This window comes from Artemia sp. Qi Xiang Cuo, unplaced genomic scaffold, assembly GCF_049724085.1.
Source record: "Artemia sp. Qi Xiang Cuo unplaced genomic scaffold, ASM4972408v1 HiC_scaffold_3354, whole genome shotgun sequence".
NCBI lineage: Eukaryota > Metazoa > Arthropoda > Branchiopoda > Anostraca > Artemiidae > Artemia > Artemia sp. Qi Xiang Cuo.
In genome coordinates, this window is record NW_028300745.1 from 1,197 (window position 1) to 7,500 (window position 6,304).

Genomic DNA, 6,304 nt, shown 5'->3' on the forward strand with positions numbered 1-6,304 from the left:
TTTTTTTTAATGAAATCGACAGTAAAAACTAATCATGGGAACACATGGCCCAGCCTAAAAATTCTTTGAAGATACGGTACCTTTAACCTGTTTCAATCGACGCATTGTGAATGATGAAGTAGCAATTGGCTCAATTAACAGCCAAAAAACCGCTCAGAACTACATAAGCCAAAGAATAGCTTCCTATTTAGTTATTTATAGAAACTAGGACCATCTATCTCAAAAGAAGCTGCAAAATACAATCCCGACGAATAACGAAGGTCTAGAAGTCCAGATAGATAAGATTTCAATAATTAAATTATGTTGGTATTGCACCTGCTATACAAAAAAAGAAAGAAAAAATTCAATTCAAACTGATCAAATTATGTCAAATACGATTTTAGCTGGTTCAAAGACATAGTTTGCTACACATACTTGTTATGATTTTTTTTTTTACCATAGCTCGATCCTTCAGCTCCATCCTAGTTATAATTTTTGGGTTATATTTTGAAACATCTTGTCAAATTTAGCACTGTAGTGATCTTTTATTTTTTAAATATATTATTAAGTTTCAATGAAGAGGCTGCAAATAACGCGAAATAAGACCGTAATAGAAGTTGAACAATTAACATCACTGAAAACCCTGTACTGGAAACTTGAAGCCCCTCACCTTCATCAACAAGGAAAATTGTTGTTTTCTTTGTGTTTACTATTGCTTTGGAGACAAATAACCCTGCTTGTGTTACATAAAGGATCTAAATTGGATATTAAAAGTATCAAAATGATTACTTTTGAAAATTTCTTGAGAGCTTTATAACTTTGTCTTTAATTTTCTTTAGGATATTTAAGTTCTCTCCTGATATTTTAAGAATTCCATAAATACAACAAATCACTTTCTGATTCTTTGATGCAAGTTTGATGTTAATATTATGTGTATCTTAAATGTCGTTAATAAAACCACAAAAAAAACACAGAGTTAAAATACCCATATCACTATTATTGTTGTCATCCTTTTTACAGTTTAATCTGTTTGCCAAAAATAATAGATTGTATAGCATATTCCTAGAATTATAAAAAATTATTTTAACAAGATCAAAAATTTCATTATTTGAATTTTTTTTCAATTACAATCTTTTTAAATTACATTATTATTTAAAAAAATTAATAACTCCAAATACAATTATTAAATAAAAATATTAATAAATCATGACCAATAGAAAAGATTTAAAAACAATTAACTTCATGACCATCCTCTAAAATCCATTTGAGTTTCTACTGCATTTTCCAAGGCAAATCAAAATTTAATATTCTATTTAAGCTTCCAAACATAAGAAAACAGCTCGGAAAGCATACCACAGTCCACGTTAACATTTGGCTCTAGTTTCAGAGGGTTGCAATTGGGTTCGAGCTTGGCAGATACGTCTTGAAACAAATTCACAAGATTACTACCCTCCACCGGAAATAGAATATGATTAGTACATCCAAACAGACTTTTGTGATCAATTGGTAGAGGATCTTCAAGTTCTAAAAAAAATGATGGAAAATATACTTAAGAAATCGCAGGACAATGATTAAATGATAATAAAAGACACTTTTAATAGACAAAAAAAGTTTTGCAATGTTTTTGGCTTTATCATTGCACAATCAAACATTTTACGATGTAAAACCATAAGTAAAGCAGAAAGTAACTCATACCAGTAGTGAACCAAACAAACAAAAACCACCGTCTGTATTTTGGAGCTAAATATGCACCAAAACAATAACATTATATACAAGTTCCAGATAAATGAAAATCTAAAATTACCAACCGAAATCAATTAGCATAATAAAAGTTGCATTATCTAATAATCTTGGTTTCACACAACAGTTCTTGATGAGGGCATGAGAGCTAATAATGTATGATAGAAAAATTCAAATTCAAACTCTTAACTTTTTATGTCATAATAAATCTGTTCAAAATTTTCATTCAAAAGTAATTTTTTTTTTGGGAAGAAATGTCTAGGTTAAACAAACCTCAAAATATCAAATTCCCTTAAGAAAGATTTGGTGAGTTAATTTTAAGGCACCTAGGAAATACATGAGTGTGATTAAGTTTGTCTTATCATTTTGAATTCCCAAGTTCCCACCTTATTGACTTCTTTCAAAAAGTATTATAAGTACATTTGTCGATTAACGTCCTTTTATTTTCTGTATTATATGTTTATGTTTTATGTTGAAGTCAGAAATGAGTTGAATTTAGCCTCTTCTCAATGCTCTTCTGAAAACTCCTGTTATGAGCAATGATCACAACTAATCCTTCATCGAATGTCTTAAAAGAGAATAGGATATGCCTAATATTCATCAGAAGTTTAATCTGGAGTAAACAAAATGCAACACACTAAAAGGCAATGTAAAATTATCCTCGGGTTTCAATAGAGGATTTTGGATCTTTCTAATACAAAACACTCAATTTACGCATTCCCTCTATGTTTGAGAACCCTATTACTCCTGATTATTAGCTTATTTACTTTTAAGTTTAACTTAAAACCATTTTTTCAAGGAAATGGGGATATTCTTTCAACCCCTCCTAAAAATAAATTAGAAATTTAACGAGATGAAAAACCTCATTAATATTGATGATTAGTGCATTGATCAGAGGGTAATCGTTTATCAATTCACACAGGGTCAACAAAAAGCCATGATTTTGTGTATTTTTCTAATAAAAGTAGTAGAAAATAAATAGAATATTGTATTTGTCCTAAATTTTAGAAAAAGAAGCAAAATAAAAAGCATATTGACTTAATCAACTGTAACATCAATTACCTTGCTTCATAGCGGTGATCCCAAAGACGTTGGGATTGTCCATTTTCACTAATTGAGTCAAGTACACGGTCAGCTTTTCTTGGCTGCTCTAGACAATTAAAAATCTACAGAAACTGAATAATCAACGAATTTGACAGCAATATCTTCAAAGACTACAAGAAGAACCTAACCTAGAAATAACAAGAATAGATAAATGGATTTCAAAATTTAAAACCAATTTATTAACACTTTAATCTTTACATTAACCACTTGCAATAAAAAGTCTTATGGTAAGTAGACTTTAGTTCCTCATTTACCCAAAAACACTGTAATGCAAATCTAAGATTCCTAGAAAATTAAAGCCCTTTCAGGGGCAATGCTCAAGCGTTGTCCATAGTAAAAGTCATAATGCTTCAATTTATTTTTAATATTTATTTTTTCCTAGACCCGCTTTATATTAAGGATCCGGTTGTCTAAGGTTGATATGGAACTAATCCGATTGCCAATAAAAAAAAATTCTACAACAATAATTAAGAAACAAACATGAATGAAACTCCACCAGCCTTGTCCAATCCTCTTTTTAACTGTATTTTCAATAAGGACATCTGACAGAAATTTTTGATAATTATTTAAAATAGTCTAAAGATTAAACAATTATAAAGGACTCCTTAAAGATAGCATTTGAACTTTGGATTTCCAAAAGTAGTGATGTAGCCCTGAAGCGTCTGTTGCCTTTCTAAACTCAATACATCTTAAGAGTGCGTTTTTATCCTATGCATTTATAAAGAACAAACATAGAAATAAGCTTCGTGCAACTTCACACGTGCAACTCTACCTATCATTATTGGTCTGAACTTTAAAGAGCTCAGCTGAAACATCCAAGCTCAATAATTCCATTGAGAAGCACTAATTTTTCTGTTAACAAAACTGCATAAATTGTTAAAAATAACATGCAATATTTTCTATTACTTTGTAAGTATTTTAAAGGTAAGTTTTGGGTTGAATTTTACTCACAACAATAACCTATAAAACGTTCTCTATCTTACAATTTCTATTGAAAAAAAATTTAGTTAGATGATGTATTTTTCCTGACATAATAAATACACTCAGTTTTCATACACGATGAATATCTAATTTGCGCCTTTAAAGCTCAGCCTTTACTAAGACGTTGAAAAATAAATAACATTAATCTATTAAAAATATCATTGGTGGTTAATACTACTATGTGAGAAAGTAAGCTAAGTGATGAAAATCTTTGTTAAAAGGCATGGGATTTAAAAAAAAGACTGGAAGCCATTGCTCTACAGTAAGGTTTTCTCATGTGCTGAATACAATTATTTGAACTTCATTACTGCCACTTTATTTTTTGTTGGTTTCCTTCTTTTTTCAAAACTAGGCAGATGTTTCAGGCTCTTTGCTTCATATGAGTTTTAATTTAATGAATATAATAATTACTTAATATAATTATATTAATGCTGAATATAATTATTAATTTAATTAATTTTTATTATAATATAGTAACTATCAATAGATAAAAATTAATCTAACAAATTACTAATAGAATTTTACGACATAAAACTAGTTCCATGAACTTAATATACTTGGAATTAGGATAAAAAGCTAACTCTTGAAGTGTCCTAAGTGTTATCAAGATTTCTTTTTTGAGAGTCTTGGTTACTATTTCTTGGGCTAGTCTTTACTTATAACTTGTCAACTTCTTTTTTTTTAATTTTTTTTTATTCTATTCAGTTGTACCATTCTTAAAAGCCATGTAAGGTATGCCAAGCAGTATTTTTTTTTACATTTTACCTATCTAAGTAATAGAATTCATTGGCCATATTCAAAGGCTTCTATGAAAAATGAACTATCAGTTATTTTCATTCACAAAACTGTAGTGAGAGGAGGGGGACAAATTTTTCAAACGCTAGGAATGCAAATTATTTTTCATTCCATTGTATGAAAATACCAAAAAGCATTACTTTGCAATGAAATTTCCTAAAAGTGTTACAATAAAAATTTTAAGAGAGACAATTTCCTCGACCAATTGCAGGGCTGCCAGTGGATCAAGTGGTAAAAATTAGGGACTTAGGAACCTCTTTTAGTTGAAAAAGGGACCTCTCTAGGGACCATTCTGGATGCAAAATTGACCCCAAAACTCTTTTTTAATAAAGATTTGAAATAAAAAGCTTTGAAAAAAAACAAAATACCCCCCGACTAGGGGAAAAAAGAGGGAAAGATCATCTGACATCTTTCCATGATCAGAGGCCAAGTGATAATTAAGAAACCGACGACCTGAGAATCGTCATGGGAGGAGCTTTTGCCTTCTTTTTTTCTGAACGCATTACCTTCGAATACAAAAAATCAGATACAAAAAAAAACAAAGTTGAAAGACATAAGGTATGGTAGTTAGAACACACAAAAAATATGTTTACATTTTCTTGCACTGCCATATACTGGAACAGAGATGTGATCAGTAAATGCTTCTTTGACTCTAACTGCCGCTAGTTCTTTGAGCCCCATTTATTATAGCCTGCGCTAGCTATATCTCGACCATATCCTTCTTTTCAATGCCCTTTTTCAGCCAGTTCAAAGCTTCCTTCAGTAACTCGTCTGCGGCCAGTTCCTTGAAAACAAACGCTTTTTTTTCTTTGAGAGATTTTTCTAGAGTCTCTATAGATTTTTTTTTTCAAAGAGGTTTTAGCGAGCTTCTGCTCTTTCAACCGTTGACCTGCCTCTAAATCCTGTGGCTCTTTCTTAGTTTTTTTCTTTCAATGCTTTTTCCTGCTGTAGGTACAAATCATAGGTCTCTCAAGTGGAAATGGCAAGATTTATCAAGTCTTCAGAGACAGCAACATTTGGGAATGTCCTCCAAATCTGCCCAACTTATCTATCACAAAGTTTTGCATTCAAAGCTCGCTCATTCATCGAAGCTCTTTCTTTGCTGAGAATTCACTTGGAAAGGGATAAACCCCTTTCAATGATGGCAGACCCGAATGAAATCTTCCCTGGATCATGTTGTTCCACTTGTCCTCGATCCTTCCTGGCTCCGATGGAAGTCCAGATAATTAGACTGGCTTAAACTCATCAACTAACATATCTTTAAGCGTCGCATTGGGTAGCTTCCTGGTAAAATATAATAAACTAAGAGCAGAAACTGACTTTGAAACTTCATCGGGATGCAGAAAGGATAACGGTTTGAAACACTGCTTTCTGCCGACTTCACCAAGGGTCATCTTCCGGAAATAGGGTCCAAGTGCTTCGGTTAAAAAATAAGCAAACTTAGTTCGCCAAAAAAAAAAGGTTTTTGACCACTATATCTCGAAACATTTTTCCATATACATCTGCTATTCCGTCTGAGATTTCCCAGAATAGTCAGACTCAATCATCTTCAGAGCCAATGTAATTTCTGCAACTGCTGATTCATCCCGCACTATGGATGCACCTAGCTGCATGAGCAATTTTGCCAGTTCACCACTCTCCACGTAAGATGCTGCTGAGGGATGAAGCTGATTCGGCGTTATATTTATGGTAACATTTTTCTGTA

General features: G+C 31.7%; 1 long non-coding RNA gene across 1 annotated transcript; it reads right to left on the bottom strand.

Annotated features, from left to right (window-relative positions):
- Window positions 1-1,278: 1,278 nt before the first annotated feature.
- LOC148938402 (uncharacterized) lies at window positions 1,279-4,854 on the bottom strand. The gene is made up of 2 exons (XR_016143698.1): window positions 2,782-4,854; window positions 1,279-1,503 (listed from the first exon to the last, which is right to left on the bottom strand). It is a non-coding gene; the product is annotated as an uncharacterized LOC148938402 (long non-coding RNA).
- Window positions 4,855-6,304: the final 1,450 nt, after the last annotated feature.